Raw genomic sequence first — 19,317 nt, 5'->3', positions numbered from 1 at the left:
GTGTGTTAGACCAATGCCTTACGAGTGTTGAATGTGTCAAGTCTAGTTGTCATTTCACCTTTCCTCTTCTTCATCCTCTTTACTTGCAGTCTCTTCATATTTGGAGAGTTTAAACATTTGTATAAATGATGTGAAATGTTCTGTGGCAGCTCTAACATTGAATGTCAGATATTGCCCTGCTTTTATGTGTATGTAGTCATTAATGGCGAAACACATAATAAACTGTAATATATTCTTTTAAGAGTGAAACCCATAATTAACTGTGTTATGTCTATATTTTGATTATCTCTGTTTTTCATATTGCCGTTTTGTGTAATTTAAATATTCAATTTATTTCTTAAACTCAACAATTGCTACCCAGCGAAGGAGAAGTTGTGGAAAGATTGAAAACAGACGGAGAAGATAAATAGGAACATCAGAAGGAGAAATTGTGAACTGCAAGGAGGAAATAAAGACATCTGTTTCAAGATGTTTTAGCATTGAACCAAAAGAGTTGCATTGTGTAAAGGTTGACAACATGCAACTATAGACTATACCGTTGCACTTGTTCTCGGTGCAAGTGCTAGCTGTAACATTGCTTTTGAACATTGATTATTTTTTCTACTTCCAAACACTGCAAACTATTTGTGGATGAAATCATCTTTACATTTTGTTTTATTCCAAAAGCCAATTCGAATTACGGTAATAATGAGTCTTCCTCGTGCTATAAGAAAATCCGGGAGTTATCTAGGTTCTAATTCACTTTTTGAGATTTCATTCCGAGAAGAAATATTAGGGACGAGGCTAATACTTGCACTTTGACTATGCTTACAAACGCAGGTCTAGTTGGATTTGGTAATGGCATAGAATTGCTGGATGTCATTGTAAGAACGCTAGATATCATTGGGCGGTTGTCTGGATCAGCCTGCGTACAGAGAAGTCCTATGTGAGTGCATCTTATCAGTTGTTCTTCTGGGCAATTTCCCATCAACGTAATATCCACAATTTTGAGAGCATGCCCTCCTCTGAATAGTCTCCATGCCTGCATCACACGTCCCCTTTAATCAAAATTCACTCTCATCTCAAATAATGATTTAATTGAGGAAACTAATTTCTCACCCATTCTAATAATCCGAGGCTTTGCTTTTCTTTTGAAACATACAGGTCTGTATTTCTTCTTCCACTCACAATTTCTAGCAGTAAAACTCCAAAACTATAAACGTCAACTTTTACAGACCCCGCCCATGGCATATTCTGGGGCCATGTAACCACTGCACACATCAAATGTTTAAGTTTTAAGTTCAAGATATTGCGTTTTTAGTTAGTCAAAATTCAGGTCAATAAGATGTGTTCATAAAAAAAGCTTTCTGCAAACTAGAGCGACTATAAGAAAGTTCTTACTAGGTTCCTGCAACTCTTGATTGGATTTCTGTTTCATTATCAGAAGAAATTTTTGATAAGCCAAAGTCTGCTATCTTAGGATTAAGTTTCTCATCAAGCGAAATGTTGCCTGCTTTAATGTCTCTGTGAATTATTCGAAGCTGCGAATCCTCGTGAAGGTAAAGAAGGCCGCGAGCGAGTCCAGTAATGATATTAAACCGCTTTTGCCAATCGAGCATTCTGAGCTTTACTGGGTCTTTTTATGTTTCCATTGATAAAAAATGTTCAGTCACAGAGTAATTTTAACACCTTATTTTGGTAACAAAGAAATGACTCACCGAAGAGGAAGGTATCAAGTGCTTTTGTTGGGCATATACTCATAGACAAGCATCCTTTCGGTTTCCACACTGCAACATCCAAGCAAATTCACAAGGTTTCTGTGTTGTATATTTGCCACCAGTTCCACTTCATTCATAAATTCTCTTCTCTCTTGTGCAGATCCTGCAGACAGCTTTTTCACTGCGATCTCCTTTCCGTCTCTAGTTGTCCCTTAGAATTAAAACAAGCCCACATCTGTGTAAGGAAAATCTCAAATGAAATATCAGTGCTATAAAAGCAAGTACAGTCTAATACCTTATAAACTGGGCCAAAGCCTCCCTCTCCAAGCTTCTTGTTATCATTAAAATCCTCTGTTGCCTCGATCAAAGTTTCTAAGCTGAAAGCAATTTGCTCTTTCGTAAATAGCCACCTTTCTGAACCTCATCGTATATTAGAGTTATGCTGAACTAATTATTATAGAGAGAAAATTAAGAGACATTAGTATGTGAATCTAAAGTAGCACCGTCGTTCTGCTTTTCAGTGGCTGCTGGATTCCTGGAATTTGCAGATTTAAGTTTTCTCAACATTGTAAGTGAAAAGGCAACGGAGATTACAGTCGCGCTTATGGTGATCCCTAATATCATCGGTAACCTTCCTGATGACTTGTCTGCGAGACACCATTTTGATTGTCATTGAAAAAAGACTACAAAGTAGCTTCTAGTGTAAATCAAATAATGAAGAATAAAGATACAGAAAACTAATCTTGGTGTTTTTGATATTAGCAGCATGAAAAGGGTCCTGGCTAGCGATACAAATAGTACTAAGGAAGTACATTAACAAAGGATTAACAGCTTCAGAAATCTTAGTGTTACAAATCAGCAGTTGTCTGCAGTTGAGATGAGATGAGTAGTTACATAAGTATGTTTTAAGTGCATGTCAAGTGTGCAGTTCTATAATTAGATGTATGCCGTTTTATTTTATTGGAAACGCTAGGTAAAAATTGAGAGTAAATTTTCATGAACAAAGAGGGATACGAGGCCTCTTTAATTTTCCTAAATAAATAGTTTGGAGATTTGGACTTACTTGACTAAGACATATAGTTCACCAATTCAAATGTATGGATGACTCGACTCTAGTGGCTTTTCGATGTATTAGGTGCATGGTGTTAATGTATACAGTTGAAAACACTCATAGTGTGGTATGTGTGGATAAGATATTGCAGCGTATCAAATTCATATGGTGAAGATTAAATGAGGTGCAGAATATGCATGTCACATACCAAATTTATATGGAGTCAATTATTATTTCACAAGGTCTGTTAGTTGTTGTAGCTTTTGTCATCACATCAAAAGTACGTACTGGTGGTGGAGAGGGATCTCATAGGAAATTCAGTTGCTATGCCAACAATTGTCATATATATGACAACATAACATGTGAACGTTGATGTGTTGTGTGTTGCACATATACAGTTCAATGTACAGTTGCAAAGGTAGAGCATGTCCACACACAATGTAGAGGCATATCATATCATTTTCTTACAATAATCTGATACATGATGTTGGGAGAAGTTAAAGATGCTTTGAGGTAGTTGCAAAGACTTGTGCTTGAGGAACTCCTAATTGTCAAATGTAAAACATAGAGAGGTTGATGATCTTGTGGTTGTGTGCAATGTAGTAATAGTCGATATGTATACATGCATAAGGAAGTGCAACTGTATGCTAGGCTAATTTGCACCATTCAACAACAATAGCACATAACTGGTTTTGTTAATGGTTTGATTCACAATGTCCCATCCTGCCAATGTTTTGTTGAGGAGAAGTGGTGGATGCAAGGGCTTACATCATTTTCCATGACAACAGAGTCCCCAAAATTTCCTAGGTATTGGATCATGAGAGTAAGACCCATGTCCACGGCCACCCGAAAACATCACACACTAATGGAAAATTTAAGCTTGAAAAAATAAGTCAACTTTGAGTTTTTAACACTTTTAGTCTAGGAATCAAGCCTTAGTGTGTGATGTTTAAGCCATCCGCATGCTCACTATGAATATCTCATCTAGAAGAGTTGCTATGTCCATGTGGAGAGGTGGAGTTGGTAGGGATAGGGGAAACAACGTAGGTGCATTTTCCCATTGGTCCAGTTGTTCTTGAAGATGAGCAACTTCAAGTGAACTTTACTTTACTTGCTCACACTTGATTTTGCCCAAGTACATTAGAGAAAATTATAGCTTTAGAAGTTAATGAAAATCATCTTTAACAAAAGTTTGAGTAAACAAATTTTTTTTAATCATGGCATATGTTGAACAAAATTTCCGCTTCTAAAGTTTCTAAAGTGTCACATTTGAGTAAACTTGGGAGGTAAGGAGGACTTATCTCGAAGCAAAATCATGTGCCAAAAAAGAAGGAATTTGGGCCTTAAGGGCCTTAAAAGTCACAGACTAATTGCAAACTTCTTGAGCATGTGGGAAGAATCAAAGAGATGCTTGAGCGACTCAATTTAGCCACAAAATGGACAATTTAGAGTGGGAATGCTTGGTGAGATGGCCCCCATAGGAAGGTACCAAGAAAAGTGATCCAATTTTGGTACAAGAATAGAGACATTTGCATAATGAAGATCAAATTTCCCTAGTTTTTCATGAAACAATGAACTCTCAAATGACCAAGGTCTTCTTATCGTGCACTCCCGGGTTCTTTTTCCCCTCAGTTAGCCACTTCTCTTTTCTTGTTTGATTCCCAACGTTTTCTCATTTTACTTCAGATGCACTCCCGGGTTCTTTTTCCCCTTAATTAGCCACTTCTCTTTTCTTGTTTGATTCCCAACGTTTTCTCATTTTACTTCAGATGCACTCCCGGGTTCTTTTTCCCCTTAATTAGCCACTTATCTTTTCTTGTTTGATTCCCAACATTTGTCATTTTACTTCAGATGCTCAAATTTGAAGTTCCATTGTGTTTTGTTCTCTGTCCTTGTTTTATGCGCCCTTGTTTCTATCTTGTCTGCACACAGCTTTTTTTTTAATCATTATTAGTTTTTGGCCATTTCATTTTTTAGATAGGTAAAAGACTAAAGTTAAGATTAATTATTAGCATATATTGTGATTAAATATTGATTATTTTGTTAAGTTATAATAGATTTTACCCAAAACCTTTCAAATAAAAGATATACAATTTCGTTGTATTGTAGAATCTTGCCAAAGCATCTCATTCCTTTATCTGTTCCTTTCTTTCTTGATTTTTAACGAGCCTACAATTACATCACTTCCCATGCGCCTCTCTATCTCTGCCCTGCTTCAACCCCATCTTCCAGCTACCATGCCCTCTAACGTATTTTTATTTTAACATTTGTGAGGAGTAGAGTAGTGAGAATTTATGTTGCAGATTTTAAAGGTAAAATTAGTAAATTTTAACAAAACGAAAAAGAGAGCCGAAGTTTCAGATTATCTACAAACTAATTACTTTGAAAATTGAGATTTGATGCAGGCTAAAAGAGCCTTCTTCTGGATGCCCCTCCCTCATTCATGGTAATTAGAGTGTTAATGTCGAGATCCCTCCAGGCTGGATAAGAATGACAAATACAAATTTTATAGGTTTTCTTGTGAGTGGGAGCTCTAACTATCCATTTGGCACACAAGCTCATACCCTGTCGACAAATATAAAGTAATCCAGGGTGTCCACTGGCAAACAAGAAGTATTTTATGCCGCCCATTGAAAACCATAATGATCATCGCCTGTTCACCTGAGAAAAAATCCGAGGAGTTTTTCATCCTTAGAAAAAAGGCAATATAATTAGAAGACATACTAATTTTGAAGCACATCTAAAATTTCCCAACCAGTGGGAGAGAGTTGCTAATCCAATTCTGAAGTTTCCCAGTTTAATTCTTGGTCAGCAGCAGTAAGCGAAAGCTTGGAAGGGCTAGTCTGAAAGGCAAAAAGGTATGTTAAAAAATCAAGAGACTTCTGCATGATCAATACATTACCACTAGAATGAGGCCAGCGAGTGTAAGGGGTGTGAAGTCCAACAGTCTTTTCTTCTTTCCCTCCAATTTTCCTTGTCCATTCAATTTCAATTGGATATTCAAGAGTCTTTTTGAACTTGTATTAATATATGATCTGTTGTATCTTGTCTGCATATTGTATTCAGATTCAGTGTGGATGTCTGCAAAGCTTTGCCGAATCATGATAAATTTTGTATCTATGTTCTTACTTTTTGCTCTATTTATTCTCAATTGAAATCAGAGCTTGGCAGATTGCTAGTCGGGATTTTTGTAGTTGAAATTTTGAAGTCATGGAAGAATTAAAGGTGCAGAAATTCTCTTGAAATAATTTTGGTCTGTGGAAAGTTTAGATGCAATTGTTGCTGATTAAACAAGATCTTGCACTTACACTTGGGGAAAAACGAAGAAGCCATACTCTAGTCGGTATATAGTTGGAGGTTTCACCAGTAATTTAATTGTTCCATCCCCACACTCCATAGCCCCTAAAATTTTATGGTAGGGAATCAGCCCGCTAAACCCCATAGAATTGTAGGGTACACGGGTTAACGGATCTCTTATTCCCACCCACCCAGGGAGGCGGGGGTGGGGGGGAATTTGCCATTTTGATGAAAAAGAGAAGACTAACAGTTTGTCACTAGCTGAATGTTTCTTTCCTCACTCTTTGTGAACAAGAGGAGAGCATCAATCAGGCTCTCAACTGTCTTCACAGGGTTTGGCTATGGAGGGGCCAAAATGCACTTGAATAGTCAATTTGTTTGTATTTTTTAATAAATTAACATTGTAAATGTGCATTTTAGTCTTTGCATAGACAGTGCCAGTCTTGACATGCCAATCCAATTTACAAATATATTAAGGGAAAATATTGCACAAAACATTGATTAAGGGACCAGTGATACTAACTTGATTTTGCCTGTGAGGCTGGATTAGCACGATCTTTTTCTACCGGTGGACTGGGCGTTGATGTTGGTGAAGTAGTGGGAGCCCCGGGGCCAGAGAATGACTCTATATCAGAAATTTCCTGTAACTGGTATCCCACCATACAGTTTTTTGACGTAGCTTGAGCTGATTCTTTTGAAGAACAGCAGTGCTCCAACAGTTGCTTTGCTTGAAACAAACAATTACTACAACCCATTGTGGGTATACCACTCGAGCACGGAACTCGACCGTTTACCTGACCCGAAACTGAGTAATTGGCCGGTACTGTTACAATAAAATTGTTATATGGAGGCTTGTTGGCTAGATCAGACGACAGACTGGAGAGAAGACTAGAAGTTGTGGATTTGAAACTCTGTATATTGCCTGAGACATCCTTAGAGCTATTCAGTAAAGAAAAGCTTGTATCTGACGCCGTGGAGTCAACTGTTGCCTTGCTTGAAACAAACAGGATTTACAGTCAATGACCGATAGATCACCCCAGCACTGAGCGAGACCGTATGCCTTAGCAGAAGTAGAATAGTATTCTGATCCAAACCCAAGTAGCTTATTTGCAGGGATGCAAGCTGTTTCAGACAAATTGGAGAGAAGACTTGAGGTAGTGGATGTGAAATCCTGCACATTGCTTGTGACACTCTTCGTGTTTGTCAGCAGAATGAAATCGGTATCTAGTGTTGAAATGAAATTGGAGTTATCATAGCGCATGAAGCAGTCATTCATCCACACCCGTGCATTTATGTCGTTGGGGCAGAGTTCTTGAGTAATATTACGTGTTTGCACTGAACAGTTTGCGCATCGTGCTGCTGATATATTACCAATGCACTGCAGCAGTCCATAGGCTTTATTGGGCGATTAGCCATGGGAAGAGGTGTTAAAACCTGAACTTTGAGGCAAATTACGAGACAGATCATCCAGTACTAAATTCAAGTTTGTGGAGTATGAACTCTCCTCTGTGAAAGTTGAGGCATTTTTGCAGATAGACCATCGGTAATCACAAAAAACTGAAGGGAAAATCGCTAGAAACAGCGAAGGAAGAAGCATTGTTTTTCCGAAAGAAGAGTTGAACTTACCAGTCATCAACTAATCAGACTTAATTTTTACAGAAAGCGGACAGAAAGAAAAAGCTTGTAGGCGAACCTCATCTTGAAGCCTGTAGCCTCTTAATTAATCAGCTTATTGAGGAATTCAACGATGACAATTGAGACTGATACCATCCCGTTGTAAGTGGTTATTTTCTGCCTACGTTTGAATTTTTTGTTTCGGTGTAGAATTATAGAATTGCTCGAAGTTCGGGATTCAGTACCTAAATTTTTTGTCATTTTGTTTCTAGTTTCACTTTTCCGATTGCCCGCAGTGATAGAACTTTGAATTGTATTTTAAATCTGCCCGCCCAATCGCATTTTAACGTTTCAGTTACTCATGTTCACAATATGTATTGTTGACGGACAATTATCCACGTTGCGGGATTCATATAATATTTCTAAGCTTCCATTACAGGAACGCCTTTTTCCTGTTACGAGTTGAAGATGCCGAGTGATGACCTTATGTCACTAAAAAACCAGATACAAAAACGCATTTTTACCAGGCGGGAGAAGAGCCACAATTCCTTCGGCAGCTGCCATCCAGCCAGGAGAACCGTTTGGCTGGATGCCCATGCCATATTATATTTTGACGCGTCATTTATTATTTCCAATGCATCGTCAGTCACTCTGTCCTATATTGTCAAAGTCAAATTAGCACATGGTTGTGTACCATTATAAGTCTATTTAAAACAATTGTTTAGTTTTTAATTTTTATAATATTTCTATGTAACAATTATTTTCATAGTTATGTTGTGATATTGCTATCAGATTTAATTCTGTGATTTTTGAGTCAAACTCATTGACCCATATTTCATAGTTATGATTTATTCTATGTTTAATTTGATATTTATTAACTTTTACTAAGATTGTTATATAAAATTAATTATTATTATATTTCCTTTACAAAATTTTATCAGCAAAAATAATAATTATAATCTATTAATGGTTAATTTTTTATATATATATATATATATATATATATATATATATATATATATATATATATATATATATATATTTGTTTAATTATTTATTTATGTTTTAATTTATATTTATTCTAATAAAAATTATATCATAGCATCTTTGTTAGTCTAATTCTTTTTAATGATCTATTCTAAAAAGTGCAACCATTTGATACCTAAGATGTGCCTTATATGAAAACTATATATTTTATGTTATATTTTTTATTAAAATAAATATAAACTTGCAGTTGTTTATGTGTGTTCAACGATAAGCCAATCGTAATGACTTGTCTAATTGAATGCAAGGTGAAGAAGTTGTAATATGTTGTTATAGAGACAAATAGTTAGCAATTAATTCTTAATTGTTGATTGTAGTAATGTAAATGTCATACACAACGTTGGGTTTACATATTAAGAAATATTAAAACTAAGTGATGAGTAGAAATAAAACAAGTAGAGTGATAAAATTGCTTTGGCCTCTTATGCTACTAGCGAAGAAATTTGGGGACAAGATGATTTGTTAATTACTTGATTAAGTAGGTACATTGTTAAACACTAAATATGCATTATCTTGGAATTTTTTTTTAAAAAAAAAACAAAATTATCAATCCATATTAATTACAAAATGTTTCAATTGACAAATTATGGTCATTATAAATGCAATAGATAACATTGTAATAATAATAATTTCTTTATGAATAAGTTTTAGGTTTGAACAAAATTCATAATTATTTAATTGCATTTTGTGATGGGTTATCACATAACCATAGGTTACATCTAAACAAATTTGTCAGTTTTAGTAATTTTGTTATGATTTAGTTACTCTTGAAGCAACTTTGTTAGTTTTATTAATTTTGTTATGATTTAGTTACTCTTGAAACAACAATTCTATGCCGAGTATTGGAGATAGACATTGCTTATTCCATTAATGACAATATCGAGCTATACTAATTCAAAATTATGGCTTGTGTAGAAAATTTGTTGGTGCTTACTATTGCTATCATGGGGTTCTTCTGTGTGCCTCCTATATTGGTGTGAGATCAACAAGAGTTAGTCTTCAACGCAAATGTCCAATTGTTTCTTAGTACATTCCAAATCCATTTTGTGACTAATTGTTCCCTTTTACTTAGAGCGAAGAGAATTGATTATTTTAAGGAACTTTTAGGGAGAGCGCAGTCGAACATGCAATGATTGAAGTTTATTACATTTGCTAAATAATAAGTCTAAAACTTGTTGAAGGCATGATTCATGCATTGGTGAATCAAGATGAATCTTTGGACTATGTAAGGGAACACCTAACATTTGAGTTTCATAGCATTGTTGGGTGACCCATTTATCTCTGTAAGTTCATCCTTTTCTCTATAGGAAATTGAATATAGTTACTTATCAAACTCATATTTTGATAGACGTTACATTGTTGTAAAATTGAGTATGTCTTAAAAAAACCCTTTTCGTTTTAGTGAATTCCTCCAAATTAGAAGTCATCCAATAACTCGTTGAAGTTTGGAACTCGCCTAAATGCTACAAATTCATGTTTTTTGAGTTGACCAATAATGCTTGGTGATTACCAAACCTAATTGGATACTCGATATATCAAGTATTTGATTAGGCTTGGTATATGATATATTGAATACCCAAAATATCAGATGCCCAATACATGCACTCAAATGAACATTTTCCACAAAAAGATGTTAGTTAAATATTTGATTATATGGGATATATTATAGGAGATAGTGTATATATAAGTCTGTGTGTGTATATATAAATAAATTATAGTATATAATATAGTAATTATTTTATTTTAAGTTTTTTATTTTATCAGATGGGTGGAAAGGGGTCATAGGGTATCCTATGACACCTTTCGACCCATTCCATGTTAACATATGTCTCTAGGGATCCGACATGTTATCATGGAATGGGTCTAGGAGTTAATATGTTCTCATCTAATGGGTCAAAAGAGGTTGTAGGGTATCCTATCCTATGGCCCCTTTTGACATATTCTATGATAATATATGTCCCTATGGGTCTAGGACCCCTAGGTATGTATGATATTCATTCTAATGGGTTGAAAGGGGTCACGAGGTACCATATGCCACCTTTTGACCCATTTAATGATAACATATGCTTCTAGGGGTCATAGGACCCTTGAGAGTTCATATGTTGTCATCTAATGGGTTAAAAAGGGGTCATAAGGTACCCTTTGATCCCTTCAAACCCATTCAACAACAACGTATATTCCTATGGGTCCTAGGACTCCTAGTAGGAGTTCATATGTTAACATCTAATGGGTCAAAATAGGCCATAGAGTATCTTATGACCCCTTTCAATCTATTCCATGATAACACGTCCCTAGGGATATATTATATTTGTTTTAATGGGTTGAAAGGGGTCATAGGGTACCCTATGACCCATTTAGACCTAATCAATGATAACATGTCCTTCATCCTAATGGGTCGACCCATTCAATGTTAACATATGTTCCAAGGACATACTATATTTATTATAATGGGTCAAAAGGGGTCATAGGGTACCCTATGACCTCTTTTGACCCATTCAGTGATAACATATATTCATAGGGGTCCTAGGACCCTTAGAGACATATTATATTCATTCTAATGGGTGACACTATATTATATCTTATAGCAATTAATTACTATATCCTATATATAATAGAATATAATATGTTATAATATAATATAATATTATAACAATATATCTTATAAACTATATAAATTAAATATATACAAAAAAATTGTAATTAAAAAGAGAACTAAAAAGAGTACATATTATTGTTTATTAGGAAAACATAGCATGGAAAAGGGCAAGACGATTGCTCATAGGGTTATTATAACTTCCTTGGTAAGTCATCATTTGAAAAAAGTGATATTTATTACACAAACCTGTGTTTACTTGAACATAAGTTGTACAAATTTGAGTAGAGCATTTGGAAGAAGAGAGAGACTTGACAATTGTCTTCAAAATGATACATGGGCTTATTGTGGGAGACGTCCACATTCTGATAAGTGGCTAACTGATAATGTGAAGGAACAAATTGCACTATTTTGGCACTCTAGCTCAAGAGTGTCACCAAATGCGAGGGATGTTTTGAAGTTGAGAATTGACAATAAAGACCTAACCCTACATCCAATAATTTTGGAGGTAAGTCAAATAATGTTGATTAAACAAGTTTGTGAGACTAATCCAACATTGCATATACCATAAAGGGCTTTTGAATCAATGAAGCCATTTTATTGTGTGCCATGAAGATTCCAAATATATGTTGCTCAAATTACATCTACTCATTCAAAGAGGCCATAATACTTATCTATAAAACACATACATAAAACCACAAGATCAAACAATATCATCAATAGTCAATATGGAAAGTCAAGCCAAACTCTTGATGAATTATGAAACCCTGAAATATAACACAAAAAATATCATGTGACAATCATCCCAAGGAGGAGAAATAAATGAAATGATCAAATAAAAATATGTAAACAAAATAATGTAAGTGTAAAATTGCCAAGTCCAAGAAATTCAATTGGTCCACCTAAATTGAAAACCTATACCAAAAGGAGCTACTTGTGTCGACCTTAGCACTACCTCTACAACAACAACTTTCAAGTACTTTAAAGGCACACTCATACTTTTGTAGCCAAGTGGAGTTGATGCCTAGTATTTACAACCTTGCATCACATAGATACGAGAAAAAACATATATATGAATATAGGAAAACTGTAGCAAAAAAAGAGGGAGGAGAGCGACATCATGTAGATCTCCTGTAGGAGTGACTACACTACTACATTTGTGCATCTTTTCCAATGACCAGTTCAAACAGAGCTTAACAATTTTGTGAAATTGATTTTTTTAATTTTACAATTGTTCTTGATAGCATCAAAATTTTGATGACATTTGTGGAGACCGTCATAATTTCAACGCTCACGGGCAAACATAAAAAAAGAAGACTAAATCCAAGTTCATTTTTATTGTCTTGGGCAAAAGCTAGAATGCCAAAGCTCTGTGAAAGATCTTGAATCAAGTGTTGAATCTCTATAATCTAACACCAAAGCTCTACTAAATCTCTCAAGGCAACGAAGACTACTTATTAGGTAAGAAACTTGCTGGGGAATATAGGGGATGTTTGGTTTTTTTGGTGAATTTGGGGAATTATAGTTACCTATGTTATTTTTTATTTTTTATTTTGTATTTTGTATTTATTTATCTTCTTCTCTCTCAAGGACAATGTGCACTCTATGCCCAAAAATATTTCTTCCTCTCACATAATCACTCTTTCCTAGGGTAGTATGTGTATCTAACGCAAGGACATTATGTGTACCCCTTGCAAAAAATATGTGCAAAAATACCATCAATTATGCCCTAAGAACATTGTAACCCTTGTTGAATTTGAGAAACACAATTATGACACCAATCATTTTGGGATGACTTCTTGACAACAATAGCTCACAACATAAACATAACCCTCTGGCCCCATCTGTACAATCTGCCCATTCCATGTCAATCATATACTCATTTAGTATATCCTTGAACTCTGAGCCACAAACCATGTAAAAATGTACATGTGCAATGTTTATATATACATGCCCTAGTCTATAGCCCTTTTCCTTTTCTCTTCACTCTTTAGTTCTAGCTTTTGTTTGTGATCCATTCTTTCAATATCTTGTAGGGCTAAAACGTTCATTAACTAAATAGTACAAGAGCACCCCAAACCTGAGATAGAATTATATTGTGGGAAGACTTGATTTCCCTTGATATTCATGTATAGTTGATTCACACTATACATATGGTTTAAATCTTGAACATACATACTTGACATTACAAAATGTACTAACGACTTATCAATTGTACTGCATAGTTTGAAAGTCACATCAACTATACATGAAACCCAATTCTTATTGATACCCAATAAAGAAAGTAATAGAGGGATTTGATATCCTTAATCAAGTATCACTACGTATTATAGATCAATAAAAAATAAGTAAGTAAAATTGATCATTATTGACATGGCCCTAAGGAGGTTGATTAATTAAATGATTAATATAAGCATTAGTAAAATAGTGACATGAATAGTAATGAAGTAATTAAGAGAACAATTAATGATAATTATACCAACAATTACCAATAAAATAATATCATTTAAGAAAAGAGATAATAAATCATAAAAGGCAAAAATTAACAAATTGATTTGTTTATTCTATGAAGAGGTATGATTTGGAAGAGTTGTAACTTTAGACATCTAATAGAGGCAACCCTCCAATCTTGCAAGATATAAGATGGAGATCAAACTCATTTCCTCAATATCATCAAATCATTTTATCTCTTTTACATATCCTTATTCGATTGCTTTGGACTACTATCAAATTAGTTGAATATATAAGGCATGCAATCAAGAAGGGAACCAAAATTGTGAGTGTATATGTATTAAAGAAAAGTTAAGGACATCACTATACCACTATAAGTAGAACCATACCTATAACAATATATCAATGCAGAAAATCATCATATCAGTACAAACAATATTTGAAAGATAATTGTATATTTTTAAGGATCAAAATTAAACACAACAATAAAATCATTTAGAACACTTGCAAATTTGTGTCAACATATAAGGAATAGAAAGTGTATCGCCATAAGAAATGGTAATTACAATGATAATAGGAATATAATTTAGCTTACTTTTATTATGATATTAGAAACACTTTCTAATAGGAATATATTATAGCTCACTAAATATGTGAAAATGCATCGCTATAAGAATTATCTTATTTGATATTTATTTCATTGCTATAAAAAGTGGGTTGTACTCAGGTTTCAAGACTACCAATGCAACCTTCATCCATTTTGACTATAAATCTATGCTACATACCACACAAAATGGAGGCACAATTCTTGTAAAAAAGAGAGAATAACAACAAAATAACACTTCTATGACAAAACAATTCAAACCCCATCTCTACTAATGCAAATGATGAGGTTTTTATGGTTTAACAAACAAAAAATGAAGTTGAGTTTTGAACTTAGATGGCTCAATCCATAAACAACTTCTTGAATTGGAGAAGTAAATTTGATAAAGTAATGATTAACATGAACCTTGATGTGCCTATCTTGAAAATATATAGAAATATTAAGAAAAAGATACAATTAAATAATTAAAAACTTGCCACTCGATCACCCCTAAGAAAATAGATTTATAGATCTCTTAAAATATTTGAGAAAAAACTAAAATGCTTTTAAAACTATCTAGAATGATTCTTAACTATAGGACACAAACTCAAAGTGGATGATCCAAAACACTTGACTATTGACCTTGAGCATATCAAAATGGTAAGAATATTGCATATATAGATTGCACCATGATTTGAAAAAGATATAATAGTGAATTGTAGTACATTAACATCATGGTATATATTTTACATTGATTGTATCTACTTATAAAATATTTTTTTTCCTCTATAAATTTTCAACCAATCAATTCCTTCATAAGAAATTTTCCTACAACTTACCTACTAACTAATCACTAGTACAACATATTTATCAACACTATGAACGTTTGAAATGTTTAATTGAATAATACTACACTATACTAATGTATAAATGGTATATAACTCTAAAGGGGCATGCAACTATTATTGATAGGTACCTGCCATGTTAAATATTGACTAGATTTTGATCCTTGAATTGTAATTCATCATAGGGATAAGAGTTCTAACTATCCAACCATCAACTTGTTTGATTTATGAAGTAAAACAACAAGAACCCTAGTTAAGTGGTACTCTTAAAATGACTTCATGCATAGTTTATTTTCCACAGAGTGACACTATCAATGTTTTTGTAGAAACATTGAATGATCTTATTTAAATCCTAGAAGACAATGCATTCACCATTCCAAATAGTTATATATCTTTACATTCCTATGCACATATGTACATTCTCCTTGTGCCTTGTTGCACATTGGCAATTTGCAAATGTAGGATGCCAATCATTTTGTGCTCCACAAATTTTTTAAAAGGGGGGTGTCAAATCCATGCAACATTTCGTGCAATATTTTTCCATATAGACCAGCCATTCTGTTTAGAATACTCCAACATCCAAGTCTAGCATGTTCGAACTATTATGTGGCTAAATTAACATTCTGTAGAGCACCCCAACACCCCTCAATGATTGTTAATGTGAAACTAATACCTATCTTAAAAATATGTAGTATTGTATGTTGTAGGTAGGATTTATCATAGTTAGCTAATGTAGGAGATTTAATTTTTTTTATAGAATTATAAGTAACATGAGGATCCCTAATCATAATACTATTTCATCCTATTGTTGTATTACATGTACATATCAATTTATATTAAATGGAAGACCATTTATGCTAATCTACTCTATTTTATTAATTTGTGCATGTAATTTTCAATTTTTCATGTGTTCTACGCATGTGCATTCATCCCATAACTTCAAGCTCTCATCATTTGGAATTTTCTTTAGAAGTACCACATAATAGGTACGTTGGGTGTAGAGTCATATAGTATTACAATATTAACTAAATTGGAGCTCCTACTAGGGTTGAACCTAATTCCCCTCAAGTCTTTGCTACTCTGATACACTGGGTAAAACATGGAAAATGCTACATAAAGAAATTCAATATTCTTGAAGATGTTAACTAGATAATGGCAGAATTATTGAAAAAACAATGACTAATTCCCTTTCATTAGTTTCATGACTTAGTGATTCAATTGGGCTCCTCTCTATCACTCACATCATCAATATAGAATGATATCAAGGGAATAATTGATTTCCCATAAATGTGCTCCTATTCTCTCATAGATATGAGGTACATCACTAAGTCTTAATTTTCTACCAAGTTTTCTTGACCAAACACCAGTCTTATTTATCTCGGAACATATCCTAACTAACATAACTCCTCTTATCAAATACAAAACCCTTTAACACTCAATGTTACACAATGATAGTTCTTGATGCAATGGTCAACATTCCTCATCCATGGGTTACCCTATTCACCATGGTAATGAAGATTCTTTGCATAGGTGTTTTGTTTTGTAACAACACCTTAACATGTCAAGGCACCCTAACCAAGACCTTCCCCCTATGAGATCTAAAAATGAAACAAAGAAATCCTAGGATTGATCAAAACTTAGTGATTCAATTGGGCTCCTCTCTATCACTCACATCATCAATATAGAATGATATCAAGGGAATAATTGATTTCCCATAAATGTGCTCCTATTCTCTCATAGATATGAGGTACATCACTAAGTCTTAATTTTCTACCAAGTTTTCTTGACCAAACACCAGTCTTATTTATCTCGGAACATATCCTAACTAACATAACTCCTCTTATCAAATACAAAACCCTTTAACACTCAATGTTACACAATGATAGTTCTTGATGCAATGGTCAACATTCCTCATCCATGGGTTACCCTATTCACCATGGTAATGAAGATTCTTTGCATAGGTGTTTTGTTTTGTAACAACACCTTAACATGTCAAGGCACCCTAACCAAGACCTTCCCCCTATGAGATCTAAAAATGAAACAAAGAAATCCTAGGATGTGATCAATCCTAACTAAGTTAGTTAGAATAGAACACCCTTGGCTTCAAAAGACTTGAAAACACCTTAAATAACCTTAACTAAATGTACACTGATGGAATTACCAACATGCTTAACCTTATGGATTTGAAAGAACACAAATACATAATGAACTTGGCAAAGATATGTAATATTGATCTGACTGAGACAATGAGACAAATAGTAAGAAGTAAATGTAGGCAGTGCCCTTGTGTGAATAGTGTGGTGGTACATGAACAAGATGAATTTCAAAAAAGGAATAAATAAGAAAAGTTAAGTTTCACCAATATTTGATAGTAACAATATTTTCTTTAGTGAATTGTCAAACATGTTGTACTTAATATCCCTAATTTCCAGTCAGTTAATTGGTTGGCTCAATGAATTGAGATGATTTGTTCTTTGTTCTTCTAGTCTAGATATGCTTTGGGGAAGGAGTTAAGAGGTTTAAGTGGATCATTTTCCAAGGTGGTTGCTAATTTAGGTCTAAGATACTATGTTACTATGTTGAATGTTGAATGTTTTTGGTTTTTTTTGCAATTTTTCTATATTCAAGTATTTCAATTTGGTATATTATACTGAAAGATCATTTCATAACTAATATTTCAAGTTCCACATATAACTAGGTCTAAGATGATTACTGTACTTGTGAAATTATTTTTCTTAGTTTGTGACGATTATAGACCAAAGTTTCGATAGCTTAATTTTTTTTTTCTATGACATGTCAAATCATGTTAGATACTATAAGTGAAGAACAAAGTAGAAAGACACTTGCTAGATTGTGGTCTAACTTCAAACATAGAGGTGATGGAAAATATTTTTGTGCTTGCAAAATTGCAAGGGCCTAAATTTTTGAAGAGTTAACATCAAAACAGCTAAGAGACATTGTAGCGACCATAGTCACATTGAAGGGGGATATAATTATCATCCATTGGTAAGTTGTCATTATATCATTTTAATAGTTTATATATAGAAGAAATCTCTTGATGATGCAATCATGATCATGGCTTATTTCTGTTGATCATTTTTATATAGATCAACCTTCCTAGGACACATGATATGGACAACCACAACACAAAGAATATGGTTTTAGAAGTTGAGGAACATGGAGGTGTGAATATTGAAGTTGAAGATAACGTTCCTAGGAAGATGGTGGTCATGTGCCAAAATAAAACATGTGAAGATGATACAAATGCATTGATTCATGACACAATTTGGTACTTTCATAGTTGATGATGATTGATATGGCTTTGATGTTTGATATACCTCTAATTGAGAAGGCAGACACGACCCCTTAAAAGGATCCCAAACAACCCTTCTCTCTATTTCGTTGTTTAACATGAAGGTTATGAATGGTTTATCTAACATAACAATGTCATGTATGTTAAGGTATGCCATATATGTCATAGTTAGGAACTAGTGAATTATGTGTTATTAAATTTTGTTTATATGAACAAATTATATTTTTTTGTTGTGATTGATAGGTGAGTTTTTGTTGCCACCATCAAATATTCTACCTCGCTTATGCTAAGAATTATCCACCATTATGAAATATATTGGAATGTAGTATCAATAAATAGATGCATGTCCCAATGATCATATTATATTGTCATTATTACCATGTATGCAACAACTATTTAGGTGCAGTAATGTGACTCAATTTATGGATTACCATGCACACAATAAAAATTGAGATGACATTATTTGAATGCTTATGGATAGTTCAATATTAATGGACATGGAAGAAAAGTGGTCACGCTTTAAAGAATAACCTCTTAATCTAAGACTTTTGTTGGTAGTGAATGTTGTGAGTCCATTTGGAGAGATGGGATCTATTTACACAATGTAGTTTACTTTTGTTATAAAAAATAACATTCCTCCATGGATGTCAATAAAGAGGGAGCACATCTTGTCGGCAATGATTGTTCTGGTCATTTTTTCATTTAATAATTATGTACATGTAATTATAATTTTTACAATAAAATGGTTGCAATAATTATGTAATGTTCATTCAACTAGGTAAGTGTCAAGTTAAAAATATAAATGTATATATTGAGCCTCTTATCGATG

General features: G+C 33.7%; 1 protein-coding gene and 1 pseudogene across 9 annotated transcripts in view; one reads left to right on the top strand and one right to left on the bottom strand.

The window, feature by feature from the left end:
* LOC149563230 (uncharacterized) overlaps positions 1 to 18,726 on the top strand; it is a 47,175-nt gene extending 28,449 nt beyond the window's left edge. The window contains exons 3-4 of one of the 8 annotated variants that reach the window (XR_016364034.1): positions 18,089 to 18,181; positions 18,283 to 18,726. The gene's annotated coding sequence lies outside the window, so the exon portion shown is untranslated. Of the gene's footprint in view, positions 1 to 361; positions 658 to 5,153; positions 5,803 to 5,909; positions 7,822 to 8,098; positions 8,479 to 9,618; positions 10,051 to 17,985; positions 18,182 to 18,282 lie in introns of those variants that run through there. The other 7 variants (XR_016364033.1, XR_016364037.1, XR_016364035.1 and 4 more) reach the window with 7 other exon arrangements.
* LOC149563231 (cysteine-rich receptor-like protein kinase 10) lies at positions 713 to 7,667 on the bottom strand (annotated as a pseudogene). The gene is made up of 7 exons (XR_016364041.1): positions 6,569 to 7,667; positions 2,201 to 2,344; positions 1,993 to 2,111; positions 1,698 to 1,932; positions 1,381 to 1,615; positions 1,099 to 1,250; positions 713 to 1,021 (listed from the first exon to the last, which is right to left on the bottom strand). The product of XR_016364041.1 is annotated as a cysteine-rich receptor-like protein kinase 10 (transcript).
* Positions 18,727 to 19,317: the final 591 nt, after the last annotated feature.

This window comes from Cupressus sempervirens, chromosome 4 (assembly GCF_028749045.1).
Source record: "Cupressus sempervirens isolate cs-2001-9-10 chromosome 4, ASM2874904v1, whole genome shotgun sequence".
Taxonomy (NCBI): domain Eukaryota; kingdom Viridiplantae; phylum Streptophyta; class Pinopsida; order Cupressales; family Cupressaceae; genus Cupressus; species Cupressus sempervirens.
Note: the sequence above shows the minus strand (reverse complement) of the source record. Positions and strands in the feature narration are given on the sequence as shown.